The sequence below is a fragment of the Talpa occidentalis genome, unplaced genomic scaffold (genome assembly GCF_014898055.3).
Source record: "Talpa occidentalis isolate TD23 unplaced genomic scaffold, MPIMG_talOcc4v2.1 talOcc4.7, whole genome shotgun sequence".
Taxonomy (NCBI): domain Eukaryota; kingdom Metazoa; phylum Chordata; class Mammalia; order Eulipotyphla; family Talpidae; genus Talpa; species Talpa occidentalis.
The window spans coordinates 42,659,799-42,684,238 of NW_023605083.1; positions in this window are offsets into that span (position 1 = coordinate 42,659,799).

The following is a 24,440-nucleotide window of genomic DNA, read 5'->3' on the forward strand; positions in this document are numbered from 1 at the left end:
AGTGGAATTAGTCATAATGTGGGGCTATAGATCAGATAGACTGTGTTTTAATGCTACAGAGAAATTACTGAAACAAGATTATTATGTGTAATTACCAAAATCCCAGGCTGCTAAAATGTTGTTTTTGAGAACACAGACACTGGATGTTTAGTCATAAGAGGAGTCATCAATAAATTGCACTCTCTTTAGAAGCCAAGAAAGCTGAGGAAACTGTCTGAAGGAATTGGGTTTAAGTGTGCTCTTTGAAGCTAACAGGAAATGGTGTTCAGTGTGTGTCAAGGTTAAAATGCTCGTACTCAAGGGAAATTTGGATGTGGTCACAGCTAGCAGAGACCATTTACTCTTATTTATGAACATTTTAGACCTTTCCAGTGACATGTGGCTAATGGGTGTTGTTTGATGGTTTGTTTGTCTGTTTTGCAGACCAGAAAGGAATAAGTGAAAAAAAATGAGTATTGCAAACAGACTAGTGAATCAGACTTTTTCCTTTTTATTTTTTATAAATCTGTAAAATGAAAAAAAAATTTTTGAGCTAGTTCCTTGATATCCTTTGTCTTATTTCTATGTTTCTAAGTTAATACAGTATACTTAAAATATTTTAATGATGCTCTTTTTCTTGAATTCACTTAGGACAGCATCAAAAATTAAGACAAGGGGAAACATTTGAGATTCTTTTAAGAGAGTGTATACAGATCACTCTTGACTTAACAATGAGGTGATAGCATGATAGACATGCTAAGCTCAAAATGCATTTACTATGCCTAGCCTACTGAACATCATAGCTGAACCTATTCTCATAAAATCCACATTAGCCTACTGTTGAGCAAAATCTTCTAACACAACGCCACCACCTCCTCCTGGTGCTGTGAGCCCATTGCTCTCTGATCTGCATACAGCCCAACCTTCAGAATGCTGCTGTGGGCTCTAGCAGTGTAGCCTCATCTTCCATAACTGGCCTTTGTTTGGGACTCTTGATACTGAGAACACGATCTGGGGTGAGATAGCAGACTTTGTGACCTCAAAATTCATTGTTTCCCAACCTCTTATTTGTTAAATAAATACTATTGTTAGACCCTGAGCCTGAGTGGTCTGGCAATTGTGCATGCAGGCAAGAACCCACTAACAGTGACCTGTCCCCAACACTGGTCACTGTCTCCTTAGCTCTGGTTGAGCTTTCTTTAAATTTTTTGTACTATTTCAGTTGCATCCCAAAGTTTTATATGACTCACATGCTTAACATCTTATCAAGCTATGTTAATAGTTTATTTATAAAACTCTAGTTAAAATAAAACTCACATAGTCATTAAAATTTAGTGACATAGCCTATGAATAATATGAATTATATTCTTTGCTATAACCTAACAGTTTAGAATCACTGATGTAGAAAGTGGATTGTTAAGAGGAACAAGATTTCAACCAAGAAAGCTATTCAGTAATAACCACTCAAGTTAATCCCAGAAACCAGTGATGGTAGCCTTAAATGGGACAATTGCAGTAGTATCCTTAAGCCTTGAAAAATACATAATTTCTGCCCCGATGGCAAAGGGCAAGAAAAAAAAATAAGATGTTAATATGGAGAAAGAATGAGTATTCATTTAATATTAGAGCAACATTAGACTGTTTTTGCAGGGACAAGTATTGTCCTGCTCTTGAAGTATTTATATGCAGTTCATGAGTGAAAGGGCGGAGGAAAATAATTAAGTCTAAGGGAAAGATAAGAGCAAAGGCATTAAGGTATTTCTAGATGAAGGTTACAAGACAAATGAAGATGAAACTATCATGAATATTAAGTCACACTAACAAATTTTATTTTAACCTGGGAGTGATGGAGTCAGCCTACCAGGCTGCAAGACAAGGGGTAGATCAAAATCAAAAAGGTAAAACTCAGCAACCCTTATATTCTGCATGTGAAAAATAAAATACACTGTTAAAAAATGTCAGCCCTAAATATACTGATCCTCCACAAGACTGATTTTGCACACACATATCCACAACCATCTCCACCCATCTACAGGCACCCAAACACACATTGTGTTTATGCGCATCTTCGTACCTGTGTGTTTGACTATTTATTCTTCAACCTCGTTTTCTAGAATTTAAGAATACAACTCAAGGGGCTTCTGGTGGTGCAAGAAGTTAAGTCTCAGCACTATGAACCCATCAGCAGCCACTGCAGCACAAGTTCTATCCCCAGCCAGAGATCTGACTTCTGTCTATCTCACCCGCTGCTCCCCTCAGCAACGTATTTCAGTCTATCCACTTGTTCTGCTCCCACTCTGTATCTGGTGAATCCTCTCACTCCCACCTCTGGCCTGCACCCCAGCTGTATTCATAAATAAATATATCTTTATAAAAATAAATAAAAAGAATGCAACTCAAAGGCATTTCATTCACAGCATCTCAGCTATAGACCTTTTATCAAGACTACCCTTCAGCAATGAAAATGTAGCTGTCTTTTCCAGAAATAATTGCAGTGACGTGATGCCTCTCTGCTCAAGAGGTGACAAGTTCTCTCTTGAGGCCCTCTGCTGCACTGCTTTGCCTTCTTACTAATAAATGCTTTGTCTATCTGTAAAATTCTTTAAGCAAAATAATTTCCTTTCAAGGTGCTGTATAATATCACAAGAGCTCCCATTTGTTTTTAAAAATGCACATTCATATGCAGGAGATGCTAGCAATAGTTTTTTTTCTGAAATGAGGAACCAAAAGCAAATTCTTTCTACAGAACATTCGACTTTTTCCTTCTCAAGAGTTCTGCTTCTTAAATAAGAGTATGCAAATCTGTTGCTATTTTTTTCTTACCCAACTTTTTTCCATGGACATGAAGAAAAGTGCAGTGAATCTAGTAGGCAATTGGTGGCCTCACACTTCAACCAAAGGTGTCAAGGCAACTGACTCTCTGATGTTAAAATGTGAAAAGACAGGTCTAAACACTACCGCTGGCATCAATACTCTGATACAATAATATTTTTTTTCTTTTTTCATTTTAGAACCAGTATTCTGAATCTAATTCTGGAATCTAAGACGGGTATGGTTGGCTAATGAAGAATGACACTAAGGTGATACTTTTCAAATAAAGTTCCCACCAATTCATAAATTAGCAACAAATATTTTTTAACATGACTGCTTCTATTCCAATCTGAGGTTCTCACGGTGTGCTCTAGAAACAATGTTCTGAATACATTAAGCATACTGGCAATAGTAAACTGAGTTCCTCCCACTTGGTATTTTGTTTTGTTTTTTGTTTCCTTGTTGCATTTACTTTTTATTGTGAGCTGGAAGATAAAATTTAATCTAATCCTCCAGCCTCACCCCTGAATTCTATTATATCCATTCTCCTTTAAAGAAGCATAAAGTCGAAGGCCCCCATGTTCCAAAAGAAATGTTAAGCTCAGTGAGTGTCTAGTACTAGATGTATTTCTTTTCCTACAACATTAAGAAATCAGTAGGCTTCCCAGGCCTAATGTAAGAAAGCATGTCTTTTACAAGAGTATCAATTGTTGTTATTTTTTAAAAGGACATTATATTAAAGAATTGTGTAGCTTCTCATGCATCTTTATTTATATTGACTGAGGTAAGCCGGAGAAAAAAGAGGTCCTGGATTTGTGCCAGAGAAGTATTAGGGTTGCCCAGTCTCACAGCCTCCAAGGAGACCCCACCACTGGCCCAGACAGGTCAGGTCCTGGCTTTTCTCCAATGCTTGTGCTGCCCTGGACTGGTGGCCTCTCAGAGAACATCACCAGTGGCATACCAGGGTAGATGAGGTCTATATTTATGCCAGGGAAGTGCTAGAGTAGCCAGGTCTCCCGAACTCCCAGGAGACCCAGCCAGCCACGCAACAAGACCAGTGAACCAATGGAACAGAGAGAGGGGAGGAGCCATACTCAGCAGAAGCCCCACAAACAGCAGCTGTATCCCAAAGCAAATAATGGGGAGGAGAAACCCAACATGTGGCAATACGAGTTCTCAGACAACATACAGAGAACCTATCTCCAGAAATCAACTTCAAAGACAACAGGTTTAGATTCTCACAGAAGGAAAAGTGTAATCCTGCATGACAGCCTGAATTTTGGACTACTGGACAATGAGGTTACTATCTGCGTGAGACAGCTGGCCATTTGTGGCCTTAACAACTCTTTCTTTCCACCCAATCTCCCTTAATAAATCCCACTGTTGTTGTCCCATGAGCATGAGTGGTGTCTTACAATTATAAGCCCATAGGTGAGAACCCACAAACAGTGACCCGTCCACCACCTTGGCACTATTTTAACATGAGGACATCTTTATAGTGTTTTTTTTCTCTAAGCCCTCTTTAATAATTACATTCTTGCTTCCCTACCTCCACCCCCTTTCATTTTTTTTCAAATGTATCTTCCTTTATTTCTCCATTAATGTTGCCATTTCTGTTATTACCTTTTTTGGGCATGCATCTATTTTAACTTTATTCTCCTGTAATATTTCCTCTAGATAAATTTTGCCTTTATCTATACCTTTGTTGGAGAATGTCTTACCTCACCTGTTTATAAATAACCAGAGTTAAGAGAAATGACAAAGAATGAGGAAGAACATTCAAGTTCAAGTAATCCTTATGTCTTTAATGGTGCACAATATATGCATTCTGAGACCAAGGTTTCATTTCAGTAGTTCGTTTTGATTATTAATTTGGAAATGAATGAAAGGCCTCAGAAAAATTGGGGAGCAAACCAGCTGCTTAAACTAGAATTCTTTTAATTAACATTCAAGTTATTTTGAATTCCATATTTAAATAATTTTGACAGTCATTTTTTTTTTTTGCTAAAATATTATATGAAGTCACAGGTAGTAAAGAAAATAATTTCCCTATTAATTTCACTAACATTCTACATCACTTGCCAATTTCAGTTTTCTGTTCCTCTTCACTAGCTTCCAGTATGATTCAGAACCAAGCAGTTAAGCTTGAGCAATAATTTCACATATAAATTTGATCAGATCACCTTAAAACTTTTATATGGTTATGGTAAAAGTTCAAGAAGAATTTCAAGAAGAAAACTTGATTTGCATGCCCGTAAGCTCCCTAAATAAAGTGCATTCTCTAAATACACTTATCATTAGAGAAACAACTTTTTTTAAAAAAATAAAATTATCATATCTATACACTATTTGCAAAAACCTTATGAACATTTATTTTTATGTTCATTGTAGGCAAAATATTACAAGATCAAAGTGCTGTACAGTTCAATGTATTTCAAGGAAAGATGAGTATCATGATAGATACCTTTCAAAAGCAAAAGGAGAGTGAAAAATGCTAACTTTTACTATAATTTATTTTAAAGAACAAGACAAATGCAAAATAATAAAATATTCTACTTATACATAAGAGTCACATCTATATTATTTACCTAGAAATATTTTTGATGACTAAATTTACATTATTTGAAAAGGAAGTGTCTTGTTAAAAATTTACATGAAATTCTCAGTGTGTGATATGCTGTTGAAATTGAGAAGTATATAAAAAAGTATAGAGGGAAAAATTTGCAACCTAAATGAATTCCATCCATATTTTATTGCTATATATTCTATGCCACAGTTAAATATACTGTGCTATTTTGAGATACCAAATACATTTGGTAGACTAATAGAAACCATTGCAATGAATGGGTTCAATGTATCCACATAAACTTTTACTCCTTGAACCCAAAAGTTGACACTTAATGTTTAGGCAATTTGTATTTTTTTATATTTTATACAATATTTGTTTTATATTTTACTGAACCAAAGGAAAAAGTGCAATTAGAACATTCAAAACATATGCTCCAAACAGGACAGTCATGTTTTCTATAATAAATCCCAATATTTTAGACCCAATATTAAAAGCATAACAACAAAATTAATCATACAATTTTTGCATCACTTTGAAACTATTTTTCTTCAGTCAATACCATTATAACAAGTCTAAATTCTAGTAGAAATATGACTCCATGTATGTGGGTGACTACATGCACAAACATATCCACACACATACTAAATTTTTAAGTTATGAAATTTTAAATAAAAATACCATTTTGAAGAATTCAAAAGGATTGGCTTCAATATTTGGGGGAAATGTACTGAAAATCTGAAAAATAAACAGACTATATTCACTCAATGAAATGCACAGTTCACCTATTTATGATAACTATACAGCAAAGGAGTAACGTTTTTGATTCTACTAACTTAATGCTACAATGCTATTAAATTACCGCTACTGAAAAAAGATTTGGAAAGAATTCTTCCATCTAGCTCTTTATCACCAACATTCAGCAGGATAGAAAGTTCTTCTACTCTGAGAGTGAATCAGTGAAACACCTCACACCAAAAATCAATAACCAAATTTGAGAACCTAAAGAATTACTTTTAATATGAAATATAGTTATTTTTACATTTTTTTTTGAAAATTAAAAATGAGTAAAAATAAAACAAAGTGGAAATTTTAGAAATGATATTGTAAAGATTCCGCGTGTTTCCTCCTACATAAAACAGTTACAAAAACATTAAAGCTATATGAAGACAATGGAAAATACAAAAGAGCCTGAAACTAGAATAAAGTTTAACCTTAAAAGATTGCTACTGCAAAAAAAATAAAATAAAATAAAATAAAAAGATTCCTACTTCAGGGCTTCCCTGGTGTCGCAGGCAGTTGAGCGCTGCTCTGTGAAGCTGTCCGCAGCCTCTGCAGTGCTGGTTCATCCTGGCCAGCCCGCAAGGGTCCCACATGGTGCGGCAGACCTCTCCTGTCTCGTCCGCTGTTCCCCTCAGTAGTGTATTCAGTGTATTTCAGTCAGTCTGCCAGTCTGCCTGTTCTGCTCACCACTCTGTCTCTGGTGAATCCTCTCACCCTCCTGCCCATCTAGACTTTACCCTGGTTCTTGTATAAATAAATCTTATAAAAAAAAAAAAAAGATTCCTACTGCATTGTGTAAAAAACTAAAAGACTTTGGTATTGTTGCTTGGGAAACACCCAATTCCTCCAACTTCTGGAATTGGAGTACTGTGATCTTACTAGCTTTAAGTGACTGATATGAGAATTTAAAGGAATAGAACAACTAGAAGTAGAAGCAGAGAATGTTGGAGTCACATAGTCATGGAAGGTAGCAACCCAAATTCTGAGAGTAATTTATCCCAAGTCACTTGGTAATGGCTAAACATTGCAGATTCTAGGGAGTTACAAAAATATCCACAGCAGTAAGGGCAGAAGAGGTTAAGAGAATTCCCTTGACAGACAGACCTACAAAATGCTACCAGCAGTGTCTTTCCCACGTTCAGTCAGTACTATCTCACACTATACACAAAAATTAAATAAAATGGATTAGAGACTTGGAGGTAAGACCTGAAACCATAAATATATATATATATATAAGAAAATATAAACAACAAACTCCAAACATAGGCTTCAGGGATGTTTAGGGGTTCTCGACCCCAAACAGCAAGGAAAAGTGAAGCAAAAATAAGCAACTGGGACATCAACAAACTAAAAAGCTTATATAGAAAGGTAAGAGAACATGGAAAAATGATCACTACCACTTATCCTGGAAATGCCAATCAAACCCAAAATGAGATACCATTCCATTCATGGGGCATGGCCCATATCAAAATGACCAGAAACAAGTATTGATGAGGATGTGGAGAACAAAATGAATCCTCATGCATTATTGGTGGAAATGTATACTGATAGCCCCTATGGAAAACACTATGGAGGTTTCTTAAAATATTAACAAACGGATATGCCATATGATGCAGCAATTCCACTTCTAGGTATCTACCCAAAGAAAACAAAAACACTAATATGCGATATATGTACTCCTATGTTCATTACAGCACTACTTAAAATAGGGAATTTATGGAAACAAACTAAGTGCCCAAAAGCAGATGAGTGGATTAAGAAGATGTGGTGTATATACAGATAGAATACAATTCAGCTTTTTTTTAAAGGTGAAATCTTTCTATATGACAATATGAATGGAACTGGAGGGAATTATAGTAAGTGAAGTAAGTCAGAAAGAAAAAGACCAATACAGGTTGATTTCACTGATGTGTAATATAAACAACATAAAGGAATAGAAAAAACTTAAACAGGACACACCTTAAAATATGACCGTAGAATTGAGGCTACCAGCATGGAAGGATATGGGAATAGGGAGCAAATTGGGTAGGCATCCAATGGACTGTGGGGAAGAATTAAGGGTGCTTTCGTATTGGGTGTAGTATGGTAACATAGATCAGAATAGTGGTGAACCTGTACTCATACACTGTTATAAACCAACATTATCTCAATTTAAAAAATACAATAAATAATGAAATCATTACAGCCTGAAGTATCAAGATCAAAATTTGGGAATATTAGAGGATATGGAAATTCAGGACACTTAAAGTGAGAGAATCATAGAGACCCTCCCCAAAGTCTGAACTATCATGTCTTTATTTATTTATTTATTTATTTATTTATTTATTTATTTATTTATACAAGCACTGGGTACAGTCAGAAGCGCGGGAGGGTGAGAGAATTCACCAAAGCCAGAGCGGAGAGCAGAACAGGCAGACTGGCGAAGTACATTGCTGAGGGGTGCAGCGGGCGGCAGGAGAGGTCTGCGCGCCATGTGGGACCCTCCTCCGGTGGCCGGGGAGCAGCCGGGGATCGAACCGGCACTGCAGAGGCTGCGGGCAGCTTCACAACCCAGTGCTCAACCGCTATGCCACCGGGGAGGCCCTCATGTCTTTCTATTTTTGCACCTACCTTGTTTTCTTTTCATATGTCTTCAGTAAGAGTCAGGTATAACTATAATAGTTTCTTTAACTGGTGAATTCAATTCTTTAAAACTTTATGATTAATGTTTTTGATTGTATTCTTATCTGCTTATTTGGGTTTCTTCAATGTGATGTTTTTTGGGGGGTTCTTTTCTTCTGTCTACTACTGGTTCTATGTAGTTCCCTGTTTCTTATTTATAATTTTGAAAATAATATATAATATTTCTGTATTTTTTGTATTACCCCTACAATATTACCAAACTATTTTTGTAACAATATCTAAAATGTTTAATTTCTCTATTTTCCTTTCAAAGACTATGTGATTATGTAGCTTATACCTGAAGAGAAATAGATACAGTAGAAACATCTTCTCTGAAGCCCAACAAAGAATCCTTTCAGTCAAAAAAAAAAATTTTATTAAGGTAACTTTGGCTTACAGTACTGCATATAATTTAGAAATGTAAAATCACACCCTTCAAATATATGTTATTGTCCCCTGCAGCAAAATTCCTTTAAAATTCTTATAAGTTTTGTGACATTGGTGGTTTCCAGTTTCTAATATCCTCTCTATTCAATTCTAAAACATGCCACTGTTGACTTCTGTTTCGTGGTGGTGATCATTTCACCTTTCTCTCTCAGGTTTTTGAAAATAAGTGAAAGGATGCCAAGTCATACTTCAGAAGTCTTGGAAAGTAAATCTGTTAATACCAAAATACTGCCTGTTTACAGTAATCAGATCAAGGAGATAATTTTTTTTCAACTTGATATTTGCTCTTAAATCACTTATTTTTAAATTTCTTAGAAACTTAGATATATTTTTCTTGCATTTTACATAGTTTTTCAAACAACTCATTTTTATATGTAGTTTCTCTTTCCAACCATCTTAAATCTCTTTATCTAAATAGTCTATATTCATTACTTATTCTCCTGAAAAACTGTGAATTGGGTTGACAATGCTTAGATTCCTTCCTGACATTTTCCATCCTCTCTGATTAACCCTATTCTTTCTAAATAAAATTATTACTAAATTTTCTATGTTTCACTATTCTTTTATGTTTTATTTTACTTTCATTTTATCTAAGAACTCTATTAACAGTTTTGCAACCCAGGAATGTTTAGTCTTTAAATCATTCAAATATATTTGTCCTCTCAAGAGCTTACTTTACATAATGATCCCTCACCCTTCTCTGATATCTTGGAAAGGTAGAGGCATACAGATTCTTGATAATTTCCATTATAGATTCTATTAATTTCTATTCTAATAGGGATATAATCCATACACAGAAGCCATGTTACTCACTTTGGAGTGAGTCTTTTCATTTAACATCATACAATAACCACAAGATGACTTAAAAAGTGATTTTTATTTGCACAATTTTAAAGTTTTGCTAAGGTATCACTTTTGTTAAATATTAAAAACTTAGAAAATGCAATTAAACAAGTTATTTTGTGTCTCCATTTCTATATGCCAATTAAACATTTGGTTTCAAAGATAAATTTGTTACTTCCATTTACATGCATAGGTTCATTGTGAGCACTGAAATTTCTTTCCAATAGCATCCTTCACATTATATATATTGTAGTACCATAAATTCAAGTAGTTTAATTTATTTTTTTACATTCCATTTTGGAATATTATAAAGATTGTAATGCATGTTATTGTTATATTTTTCCAAAAGCTTAAGTTTAATTCCATGCATCCCAACATACTCTGCATGTTTCACAAACTCATATATATTATTTTTGCATGGCTTTCATCCAGTGGTAACTAAATCTCTTAGACCACTTCCCAACCTTATCATTTAATGTTCTAGCAAACAAAATATTAAGTAAATAATACTTTAGAATTACCCTTATCACAAATGTCAGTTTGTATATATCTCTGTATATATAACATATCATATATGTAAAACACAAGGCTAGAATAAGAATATGGATATAAATGAATGATCTTTTCAAAAATACTTAGAAAATTATAATAGCTATATATTTACAACATAGACTTACTATTAAAGATTAAAGAAATGAAATAATATTCCTATGCTCAGGTAATTTGTTAATAGGAAGAAGAGATTTCCTACTCAGAGGCATTTAGTTGCCATTTTCTCACCATCAATGAGTCATCATTACGAATGAAAATATGTAATTATGTGTGTTTGTGTCTGTAAATATACATATATTTATATATATAAATATATGTATGTATATATACACACACACACATTCACTGAATTTAAACCTATTATAAGTTGTTTCTACTATAACTCAATAAATGTTGTGAAGAAGTATCATCAAATAGGATATTTAAAGAAATGTATTGCTTGTTAGCTTTTTTAGGACTTTTTCACAAGTTAGTCTAAATTATTTAAATATATATTCAAGCAGTTTGCTTATTATTGCAGGAACAATAAGGAATAGTATTGAGATAGATAGATAGATAGATAGATAGATAGATAGATAGATAGATAGATAGATAGATAGATATGAAAGAACTTTAAAGTGAATTTTTTTCTTTGTTGACTGTGTGTACTTACATTTGCATGATTACAATGGTGCATTTAACAACATATAACATATAAGACCACCTAACTCCCAAATAGAATTTAAATTCTTAATATTAAACCCCCCTAAAATGCATTATGCTTCATACACTAGAGACAAACTGTGACGTCACCTTGCCCCAGAAGACAACATTGTTTTTTCCACAGTTACATGATTTTGTCTTTAAAATGCCTCCTCTCGGGCCTCCCCGGTGGCACAGTGGTTGAGCGCTGGGTTGCGAAGCTGCCGGCGACCTCTGCGGCGCCGGTTCGATCCCCGGCTGCTCCCCGGCCACCTGAGGAGGGTCCCACATGGCGCGCAGACCTCTCCTGCGGCCCGCTGCTCCCCTCAGCAGTGTACTTCGGTCCCTCTGCCTGCTCTGCTCCCCGCTCTGGCTCTGGTGAATTCTCTCACCCTCCCGCACTTCTCACTGTACCTAGTGTGCTTGTATAAATAAATAAATCTTAAAAAATAAAATAAAATAAATCTTTAAAAAAAAAAAATAAAATAAAATGCCTCCTCTCTTTCTGGTTGTTAGTTGAGAATTTTAAAATTGTCGCTAATTTTTTATTGTTAAGTGATAGAACTATATTTTCTGAAGCAATAATTTTTAACTTTGAGCCAGAATAACTCTGAAAACTCTGAATAATTCACTTTGACACTCTGGCTCTCTGAAAACTGCTTAAGGCAGTAAGAGGTATACCATATTATCTTATAGAGTATACTGTATCGTTTCCTTTGTCATCACTGAAGATGAGACCCAAGAATGTTAAGAAAGGGGCACATATCAAAAATTTTTCAAGTTTGCATTTTTTCCCCCAGATCTCCATGTAACATAAAAATACCTGGACACTATACAAACCCAAATGTGATTGTCTCTGTCCTATTACAAGTCACACTAATTTTTGTTTTATATTATTGCCTAGAACTCCATTTCTAAAATGTCATCATAGTATTTACACCAGGCAAGTGGTTAGGAAGTGCCATCTACTGATTGTTTTACTTTGCAAGTTGAAGTCTCTATTAGGCTCTTTCATAGAGCAAATAAAAATTAAAACAAAATATGTGGAAAAAGAAGCTAAGTGTTACTTTAATGGCTGGAACATTTATGGTTAGTACAGTCAACATTTTCTTTTTGTTTTCAGAATCTCAAATATCTCAAATAGAATCCTGTAGCAAGTTTGTGTTTTAACTGTATAACAGAGACATGGACTTGTGAGTTTTAACATTTTCACTTCAAAGGAAAGCAGACTAGTCAGTAGCTAGATTTTTGTTCTTTTGAAGCAATCAATAATAGACTTGCCAGTTTACAAAATGTGCACATATGAGTAGTGTATCAACATTGTTAAATAAAAGGTTACTGCATTAAATAAGATGACCTTGCTACCTTTTAGTTGCAGTCTTAGAGAGCAAACTTGTTTTAATTAGCAGTCAGCAAGCAGACTGTAACTTCACTGAAGGAGCATTGAAGAATCACTGCCTATTAACAACCCAGCGGTAAGTAAGCCAGCACAAATACTTATAACCAAATAGTGTGCATTTCAGGAGTGGAGAGGATTAGCTATTGGGCACACAACACAGTGGAGGAAATTGCTTTATTCCCAGTACTGCTGGGTACCAGGAGGCAATCACTGTGCCTCCAGCCCATTAACAGCATTCAGAGTGTTGCTTCCCATAGAAGGGGTTATTGGCTAACCACTGGGTGACCAATTAAATGCTATGAATAAGTCCCAAACCCAGCAGCATGGGGCCTGTTTGTGGCACAGTGGTATCATTACTAAAGTGAAAAACTTGATGAGAAAGGAACATATTTAATTATAGAACTATACAAATGGCTAATTAGGACCATAAAGTGAAATGAATGACTTTCCAGTGGATTTTTGAATGTTACTGATAACTGCTCAGCTTCTTTGGAGACCATGAAAGTGATCTACAGCTAGAGCTAGCATGTCATGGTAATGGATGGATCTTCATTAGAGGAAGCTTTTTTGACCTGGTTGCTCAGGTAGCATGGGTTCTAAAGACAATCCTTGATTCCTTTCACTGCAAGGGTTCCTTTACTCTAACCCCCTGGTCTCTCATGAGTTCCGCTTGTTTTCACAATAATTCTTATGGGTTTAAATGCACAAACATTATCTGCAATAGTCACACCCTATCAATTGGAAAACTGAATCACAAAAGGGTGTCACTCGTTTGTGAGAAATACTGATCCATGCTTAATTTAGCTTTTACACTTGGATTAATCCAAAATCTGTTATTTTACTTAGCCAATCCAGGCATCTCAGTTGCTAAAAAGTTAGGGGGCCTTTAAATTGAAAAATTAGAGTTAAAGATTGTGTCTACATAGTGTCAAGTTTCACATAAAAATAAGAAACACTGGAAATTGATCTGGAACTATGAAAACAGAAATAAATATGATTGGTTTCCAGCCATCAACTTTGGAGCAAGCATTTATTCTGGGTTGTGTGTTTTTTGCTAATTTGGTAAGTACGAGTTTCATGAAACCAATTTTGTTTTTATTTACCAAACATTTGATTAGGACCTCGTCTGTGTAAATAACTATATTAAAGATGTGAGAAAACATAGACTTTATTTTCAGAATAAGAAATGCTGGATATCAGCAGAGAATTACCTACTTCTAGTCAGGTAAGTATAAGAGACATTTATTGGCCACCACTTAATATTATTAATGCCTACCTTTGTATCAATTTATTTTACATTTTGATGGCATTTTTAGAACAATGATGATTTTTTTCAAAAGTAAACAACTGCAGCATATATGCAATAAAGTAAGATTTCATTATCCCAATCTCTTTCTCCAAAGTTTGTTAGTCACTATTACATTGTTAATAGTTTAGGGGAGAGTGGGGTCCAATGGACTAGGGTGGAGGATTACATACATTTGGGTTGTGGGTATGGTGTGTGTGTGTGTGTGTGTGTATATATATATATATATATATATATAGAGAGAGAGAGAGAGAGAGAGAGAGAGAGAGAGAGAGAGGTATGAAACTATTACCTCCAAATCATATTCAGTGTTATAAGCAAATGCTATCTCAATAGAAAAAAAAATACAAAAGAACCCATAATATTATGTGCCATTTTTTTAAAAAAAAGTATTTTTAATTAAAAAACAGAATTTTTAATTAATTAAGGTGGTAGAAAATACTGGTACCAAGTTTCTAACTAATCTGGCTGAGATTTTAAATGACAATGTTATAAAATCTCTATATTTAGAAATACATTTTATATTCTTAGAATATTTCATTCAACAGTAAAGAGTTAGATACATATGTACCAATTCTGATTTTCCAAATGTTGGAAAAGAGGAAGTGTTAGAATATTGATTAGACCCATCTCCACTGATCACAAAAATACTTGTCCTGAGCCTCCTGGCTGATTGCTTAATCAGAATTCATATAAATATTATTTTGTTTTTTAACATAATCAACAAAATGAGGTGAAGAAAACGAGGTGAAGAATTCTAAAGTTAGCAGGAACCTGTGAAGATCGCTGGTATGGTCCGCTCTCTGCAGATCGGCTACATTTTACCCATCCACAGAATCTATGGCTACTTAGATGCAAAATATCCCTAGGCAGAACTCATAATCTTTCTTTCAGACTGATTTCCATCTTGATCACCTATGGCCAAAAGTAAATTCCTCCTCTAAATCACAATTTCTCTTACTAATATTTAATATTTGTCTCTCTCTGCCCTTGTATTAACCAGAAACCCTTAAAAACATTCCTGACCAGTTAAAAGGAGGCATGCCATAAACACTAAAAATTCTTTTAAATTTTCTGGTTCTCTGGAAATTGCCTTTAATATAATTACTACTTTTTCATTTTTTCCAGAATATATCTTTCCTTCAAGCTGCAGATGTCAAAACACACAGGATGTAAAAATATTAAATATAAATTAGCTAAACCCTGATATTAACTATTATTTTTAAAATCATACTACCTTTTTATTGCATGTAAAGTGTTTTGCTTGGCACATTTATATAAATCTTTTATTCAGTGATTCTTATGATTGTTTCTGTTTCTGAATATATTGAATTTACCCTTACTAGACTTTTTGCTATCATGCTTTTGATGAGGTCATTTTAAATTTCTCTGCTTCAGTTAATATAACAACTCTGCCAGACTTCCTTATATTAAAATTAAAAAGAGAATTTCAACTTAATTTGTTATGGTACAAATAAGAATATTAAAAATGAACCACTTATTTTTGTTAAAGCGTTACTTAAAGTTTCACAATAATATGGGGGGGAAAAAAGTCTGAGCCAACTAATACTGTTTCTATGAGGTATTTTTATTATTTCCTAAAGGAATTCAGTTGAGATTACTAAGGATTCACTGAATCATACTTAGTGTTTCTGAATGTACCCTTAAGAGGTAATAAAGAAGGGATTATACTTCTCAACAACAACAAAAAGTAAATATTTTATCCATATTTTCCTAAATCCCATATCACAGGCACTTACCTATATTATTTTCTTTTTCTCTCTCTCCTTTGACAGAACTTTAGTCTTAGCCAATTCTCCTTTCACTCTCCTTTCTTTTTTCTTACTAATTCTACTTTCATCTCTTCTAGTTAACATATACTCAGATCACCAAAAAAAGATTCAAAACTCATCAAACAAAATGACCTAGAAAAGGCAGAAAAGGGGAAAGCCTTTTGATACTCATATTTTATATATTTTATTCAGTTAGTTAAGTAACATAGTCCAACCATAAAGTTGACAACTGAAGACTACAGAACAATACAGATAAATATTTATGGCTTATCAATGAACAAAAAGTGACCAATTTTAGGGTAGAATAATTGCAAGAAAAATTGTAAAATAAATAGATTTCAATACTACACTGTCAAGCCAAATGTGTCTATTGTTGAGTAAATGGACAAACTGTGCTACAGTTACGTCGTGATATTGCTCAGCAGTACTTACAAACAGATATATGTCTATTAATGCACACATGGGAATTACTAGAAAAGTAAAGCAAAATGACAAAATGTAATAGAGAAGTGAGATAATGTACAGAATTATAGGTGATACTGAAATTTGACTTAATCTTTCAACAGTCAATAGACAGCTGTAAATATGATCAGTTCCACATTCACTGTAAGTGTAAAACATAGTAGTTTCTTAATAGAAATGCTAATCCTAAAACAAGAATTTAAAAAATTTTCTTTTAGGTCACATTTGATATTGTTTTATCAATTTGAGAACATTGTCAACAAAATATATTCTACAGACACAAGGATACCTTTGTGTCTTGCTATATTTTATATAAAATGTTTTTTTAAATTCTTCACTATTTGACAAAGCACAATTTAGAAAAACTAGGATTAAAAGTGGTGGGATGGGATGTGGTGGCATTTGGTCAATGAAGAGAATAAAACAATACAGTTTACATAGGCAGCAGATGGCAAATGTTACAGTTTAATACAAGCCACATATAATGCTTCTAGAGGAGTTATTAGTTTTTATTTTTATTTTTTAAAATATTTTTTATTTATGCATACAAGAACTGGGGTACAAGACAGAGGTGTGGGTGGTGAGGGGATTCACCAGAGACAGAGTGGGGAACAGAACAGGCAGATTGACTGAAATACACTGCTGAGGGGAACAGCGGGAGAGTCAGGAGAGATCCGCTGTGCCATGTGGGTTTTTCCCTGGCCAGAGATCGAACTTGTGCTGCAGTTGCTGTGGATTGCTTCATAGGTTGCATCTCAACCCTTTGCGCCACCAGGGAGGCCTAAGTTGTTAGTTTTTATAACCACTGGGCAATCAACTAGATTTTATGGGTGTTAAGATCATTTAGTCCTATATTATTCCATATTGTTTACATTGAGTTTCAATAGATTTACATCCTTTTTTGGAAAACAGTAGGATTTAAAATGCCTTAACCCTATGTAAGTGAATAATTGTAAGCATTACTATCTATTTTCTCATAAAATAATCTAAGGTCTTAAACATTTGAGACCAAAAATATCAGGATATGTTAGTTTGCACCCTCCGAGAAAAGATGTTAAAATAGGATTAGATATGCATAAGGTTTAATGGAAGAAACATGTCTAAGGGATAAAACAATGGAGTCAGGGAAGACAAAGTGAGCCTTCAGAATAACACAGCTTTAACACAGGTACAGGTAAGGCAAGGCCTGAGGGTTAGGTAGGAGAATTTTAGGCAGCAAGACAGTTTTGGTCAAGCCAATGGAGAATCCTACAGTTAAAGTCCCTACTTACATAAGCCCCATATCTTCCCTGCATTAGTATTCTCACTATGCTTACGTACTAGCTAGCAGCCACACATGGAAAATAGATTCTTAGTGCAAATGCACTTGCAGATTAAAAGAACAATAGTGAGAAGAGCCATCAGTCAATTATGCTCCTTGCAGCAGGAAATACACCACCACAGTAGGTTTATCATATATGAGGAAAAAAATACTTTGTGTGATTTAGGACAAATAGCAACATATGTTCAGTCTGAAGTAGCACTACCTGTGTGGTAAAATAAACTTCCAGGGAGAAATTTAAATGGTTTCCTGTTTGGTAGTCTTTTGAGAATCTAGAAGAAAATCAAAATCCTCTCTGGAATAATCCAACTTTACTCCACTTTTCATTAATTTTTAGGGAAGAAAATTAGTAAGCATAAAATTGCAAAGCACACAAGTGAGCAAGAAACCATAAAAGTAAGCATGGAGAAAAAACAAGCCATAGATGTCCCAAAAAACACATAGGTCACCAAAGAAAAAAATTTCTTTGAATCTGTCAAAGAGAAATGAGAGATCAATGACAAGGAATGGCAATCTAACAGATGACTATTTGACTATTTGACTATTTGACTATTGACTATCTGACTATTTGACTAACAGATTACTATTTCTCAATAGTAATATTTAAAACCAGAAGTCAACTGAATAATTGTTTCACATGTTTAGAGAAAATATTTGAAAATGCAAAATTTTAGAATTATAGAGCAAAACAGTATTTCAGTAAAGTATTAAGAACATATGTCAGGACAGGAATATGATGTCTGACAGAAAAGATTTTTGAGTAAAGATTTGGCTAATATTGGGCCTCCCCGGTGGCGCAGCGGTTGAGCGCTGGGTTGCGAAGCTGCTTGCAGCCTCTGCAGTACCGGTTCGATCCCCGGCTGCTCCCCGGCCCCAGAGGAGGGTCCCACATGGTGCACAGACCTCTCCAGCCGCCCGCTGCTCCCCTCAGCAGTGTGCTTCGGTCCTTCTGCCTGCTCTGCTCCCCGCTCTGGCTCTGGTGAATTCTCTCACGCTCCCGTGCCTCTGACTGTACCCAGTGCTTGTATAAATAAATAAAAATAAATCTTTAAAAAAAATGCAATTATTTAAAAAAAAAAGATTTGGCTAATATGGAGTAAACCTATATAAACAATGACTGAAATAAAAAATAACAAGAATTATGCATATATGCATATATATAATTATATATAAGGAGTAAAAATCAGGGTAAAACTTGAAATATACTTAAGATGGTAGCATATATTAATAGCTAATATGAAAGGGACTGACTGGTATTAAATTATTTTAGGATCACTGGTTTTCAAGAAGAGGCTACAGACATTTAAAAGTAGACTTCGGGCCTTCCCTGGTGGCGCAGTGGTTGAGCGCTGGGCTGCAAAGCTGCCTGCAGTGTCTGCAGTGCCGGTTCGATCCCTGGCCACAGGCGAGGGTCCCACATGGCATGCAGACCTCTCCTGCTGCTCCCGCTGCTCCCCTCAGCAGTGTATTTCGTCAGTCTGCCTGTTCTGTTCCCCACACTGGCTCTGGTGAATTCTCTCACCCTCCCGTGCTTCTGACTGTACCCAGTGCTTGTATGAATAAATAAATAAACCTTTAAAAAATAATAAAATAAAATAAAAAAATAAAAGTAGACTTCATTTGAGTTTAAATGTATAAATGAAAAATTAACTAAAATGTAAATTGATGGCATGTAATCATTTACTTCCAAACATGAAAGAAAAAAATAAAGTGGGGAAAAGTAAGTAAAATATATAAATAGACTTATTAAAGGAAGAAATAGAAAAAAGTCATGATTATTTGAAAGCACATAATAAGATAAGACAATCAAATTATCAATCACAATAAATAAAAAATTAAATTTTCCAATTAAATTATTTTCAGATTTTTGGAATTTAAAAAATTCTTGTCATGATATATACTCTACTGATATCTGAAATGAAAGAAAAGTAAATTTCAAAATTCAAAGGATTGGAAAAATGCAGGAAATATCTATCCAAAAGAAACCTACTATAGTTATATTACTAATATCACCAGAAAAAAATTACAATTTAAGGTAAAAACCAATACTGAAGATTAAAAGGCAATATATAAAGATAAAGGTTGCAATTCACCAGGACTATGTAATCTTATTAGAGTTATGATTATCAAATTACAGCTTCAAATGTGTTATGACAATTGTAACATAGCTACAAATATAAACAATCATATTTCTTGATGAAATTTTAAACAAGTCTCAGTAAACCACAGATCAAGTAAATTTAAAATTCATAGTGATATAATTTGAAGCACAAGGTTAAAAAGCCATATTTAACAAAAATAATAAGTTCTGCACTTATTAACTGGAAAATAAACATTCTCTTCATATTTATCTAGGAAATTTGCAAAAATGAACCAAGTGCTACAACTTACTATTAAAAAATTCTAGAGGCTTGAGATTAGCCAAAAAAGATTCTTTTAAGAGCATTCAATAGAAAACAAATAGATTACCTGGAAAACATAAAGTGCTATTTGGAAATTGATAAGATATACTTCCAAGCGAACCAAAGGTCAAAGGAAAAATTATAATCAAAAATTAGAAACATTTAACTAAGCAAGTAATTTTGCATTAATACTTGTATTATGATGATGTTCATGGAAATTTTACAAGTAATTTTATGCTTTCTAGTATGTATGCAAATGCTTACAGTAGAAAAGATCAACTCAAAGTTAATGTAAGAGTTAGCACAACCAAGTTGTACTTTAAGCTTTCTCCTACATAAGTACATATGGATCCTTGATCATCTAAGCCATACAACCAAAAAGAAGGAAAACGGCTACCACATTCAGCTATTTGGGCTTAATACAAATTAAGTAAAATTAAATTGAATTTCAAATATGTTTTTTCTCAGTCACACCAGCCTCCAGTGACTGAGAAATCAAGCCCTACTCCATTCATCACTGGACTCTTTATTCTAGCTCTCTACTTATTTTTTCTACCCAATATAGCTTTTTAAACAAACCCATGCTGGGCCTCCCTGGTGGTGCAAGAGGTTAAGACACTGCACTATGGGGCCTCCCCAGTGGCGCAGCGGTTGAGCGCTGGGTTGCGAAGCTGTCCACAGCTGCTCCCCGGCCACCGGAGGAGGGTCCCGCATGGCACACAGACCTCTCCTGCCACCCGCTGCTCCCCTCAGCAGTGTACTTCGGTCCTTCTGCCTGCTCTGCTCCCTGCTCTGGCTCTGGTGAATTCTCTCACCCTCCCGCGCTTCTGACTGTACCCAGTGCTTGTATGTATAAATAAACAAACAAACAAACAAACAAACAATTAAATAAATAATTTTAAAAAAGACACTGTACTGTGAAGCTATCCTCAGCCACTGCAGCATGAATTCAATCCCCAGCTAGGGGGGTGACCCACATGGAGCAGCAGACCTCAGCTGCACCACGGCTCCCCTCAGCAGTGTATTTCAGTCAGTCTGCCTGTTCTGTTCCCCACTCTGACTCTGGTGAATCCTCTTACCTCCCCCCTTCACCCACACCTCTGGCCTGTACCCCAGTTCTTACATGCATAAATTAATAAATCTTTAAAAAAAATGCCCTCTCTGTTTAATAGTACAATAATATATTTGGCAGATCTTAGCCTGAAATTGTTTAGATTGACATTTGCTATGCATTGATAGAAGGATAAAGTGGAAAAGAAAAGACAAAAATAAATAACATTATTCTCTAGCACAAGTCTGTTTATATGTAGAGATTAAAGTGTTTTAGGTCCCTAAACTGAGTAGCATGGAGTTATTAGAAAACACAAAACCTTGTTAGACATAGGTGGATTAAATTTGTGAGTGAGAGGAACTATGTATTTCAGACTTTGCAGCCCTTTCTGTTTGGGGCCTGAATGTCTTTTGCTTTTCAGACAATGATGAGAAAGCTGTTTCTGATCTCCTATGCTCTTGACCTTTTCCATTTATTGAATCTGCCCCCTCTCCAAACACCTGATAATATAACTCCAGTTCTTCAGTGTTATACCTTTTGAAAGTTCTGGTTTACTTTTCTTAACTTGTATTTCACATCACTCTCTTTAATTTAGCAAAAGTAATTACCTCTGAATTTATTATTATTACTTATTTAAAGTACATTTTTTTCCAATCTTGTCTAATTACTTCTACCTACTGGTAATGACTCTCTACCTGAATTCCATGGACCAGTAAAATTTTACAATTAAGCATAGCAACAAACTAAATATTTCACATAACAAATTCCTCATCAAAGCCCAGATTCTAAGATAAACCAATAATGATTCTTCACCATAAAATAACAAATAGGACTCTAGGCATTAATTAATTTGTTAATAGCACTTTCCTATTTATAGACCCAGCTGTTTTACCTTTAACTCTCATTACAAACAGCAATAGATGCCAAAATATGTTGGCTCCATGTTCACTAACATACTATTTTCACAAGTGTAGAAAGATACCAGAATTATCTTTGAGTAATAAAATAGATTTCCCCCAATCTTTCATATACTTTTTACATGTCTCCATATAGAGCATGCATTACTTTTATTGCTGGTAGAAAAAGTAAAATCATCATAATTTTTTTAAAAAATGAGCAAAATACAAGGCTGATTTTTCAAATAAAATTGTATATTAATATAACTCTGTTTTAATGCTACCTTTTAAAAATGTGTTCCACCAAAAGAAAAAGGCTTAATTTTAGAACTTGGTAGAACTTTCTAGGCAGATGTGAGCCTATAAAATCTGATTTTATTTTCAGTTTTTTAAATCATGGTACAACCATAGGAAAATCAAACCAATTCTTTTAAGAAATGTAGTGTGTGTGTGTGTGTGTGTGTGTGCATGCACATAAAGATAAAAGAATTTAAATTTGCTACATTTTATTTTGAAACATCACAAATTTGTCAGAATCCCTTTTATAGCAGGTTGCTCTGAAATGGCATTTCTTAATTCAAAACCTTGCAGTCACTATCACACTATTTTGAAAATCTCTCCATCTTATAAGAAACTCTTTCAGTGGAAATGGTTTCCTAAATACATTTGATATATTCACTTAAGTGTACTTACACATGGTATACTAAGAAAAAAATGTTAAAATCAGAGGAATTCTCCCTAGTGGAGTGTTGTCTTTTGTTTATCAGCCACTAATCCAAAATTTCAGCTTCCCCTTAGAATACAACAGATACAAAAACAACAGGGAATGTTCTCCAGTGTTAATAATGAGTTCAGTACTAATTTTTACTCTTAGCAACTCAACAGCCATCCTTTTCCCAAGCAAAATATACATTGTTAAACCTAAAAAGGGAAAATCCTGTTAATCTTAATGGAAACAATGGTATATGATAAAGCCTACAGAAAAATATTCAGTTTTAATTACTAATCAGGGTAAAATAAAATGTTATATTTTATATCATTGAATATGACACAATATACAATGGGCTATGAATTTTTCAATAGAAAAAAAAGGTATTTCATTTTCACTGGCTCAAAAATGACAACAGCAAACCAATATTGTCCTCCTAAACGTGGAAATGATTATTGAGTGTTCTTTGATTTTTATAAGAGACCTAGAATTATGTCAAACTATACTTGGAAGGTTTCAGTTCTCATTAATAAATGCACATTTCTCAAAATTCAGGAGGATGCAGAGCAAGATTAAGGTATGAGCAGGAGAAAAGAGAAGTTGTAGTTCAGGGTACAGATGCCCCAGGAAGCAAGGTTTTAGAATGGGGAAAAAAGAGATCATCCATGGAAGAAAAGAAAGAATGGGAACAAGCCAACGATACATTTGTCAATAAAACACTAACCAAACAAGGTTCTCTCCAAGACTCTATCTGAGCCATTAACCAGCTTCTTTGTCTTTCACTTTTTATGTATTAGACTTGGACTCTTTCCCTTGCTTCATTATCATAAAGTTATTTTATAAATATATGATGTTATCAGACGATATTATGTACACATGGAATTCTTATGTTAAAGTCCTAACTCCAATACCTCAGAATGTAACTGTATTTGGAGATAAGATCTTTAAGGAGAAAAAGGCAATTGTGTTAAAATGGTCATTAGGGTGAGGCTTTATCCAATATGGCTTGTGATCTCATAGGAGGAGATCTGAACACAGACTTTTACAAAAGGAAGATGGCCTCTACAAACAAAGAAACAGATCCTTTCCTCATGACACTTGGAAAAAACCAACTCTGCCAACAACTTGAACTTGAACTTCTAGCCTCCAGAACTATAAGAAAAAAAAAGTTTTGCTGTTTTAAGCCACTCAATTAAGGCAGCCCTGGCAAACAAATATATAAAATCTTTTCAATTTATTAAAATTTACATGTCATAAGCTTCATGTCCAAGAGGATCCAGTTGTCAGATTGCTTGATTTTTGGAAGTGTTGGGGTTAAGTTTGGAGTCTAGATGCAATGAGTGGTTTGGGGCAGAAGGCAGGATTCTGCCCCCAGATGGACAAATACTATATGACATCTGCTATGTGAATATGAGAATGAAAACTGTCCAGGGGATAACAAAAATAAACCAGAAGGTTCACCATATGTTCCTATTACAGATCATGGAAAAGTATGTTCTGTGAGACCCAAAAGGGGCAAATCTTAGTGAGCTAGGCCTCAAGTGTTCCCATCATTGGATCATATTGAAATACACTTGTTCTTGGTTTAAACTAAGGTCAGGTCTTGGAAAATGACTAGTTATTCAAACTAAATTTAAACCTAAGTAAATTTTCTTTTAAAAATGAGGAAAAGCAGACCAGACTGCATTCTAATAAGCTAAAGAAAATAGTGGTTCTATCATTTTCGGTGTTTTTTTTACACTTAAATTAAAGTGAAATTCTATAGAAAATGAAACAAA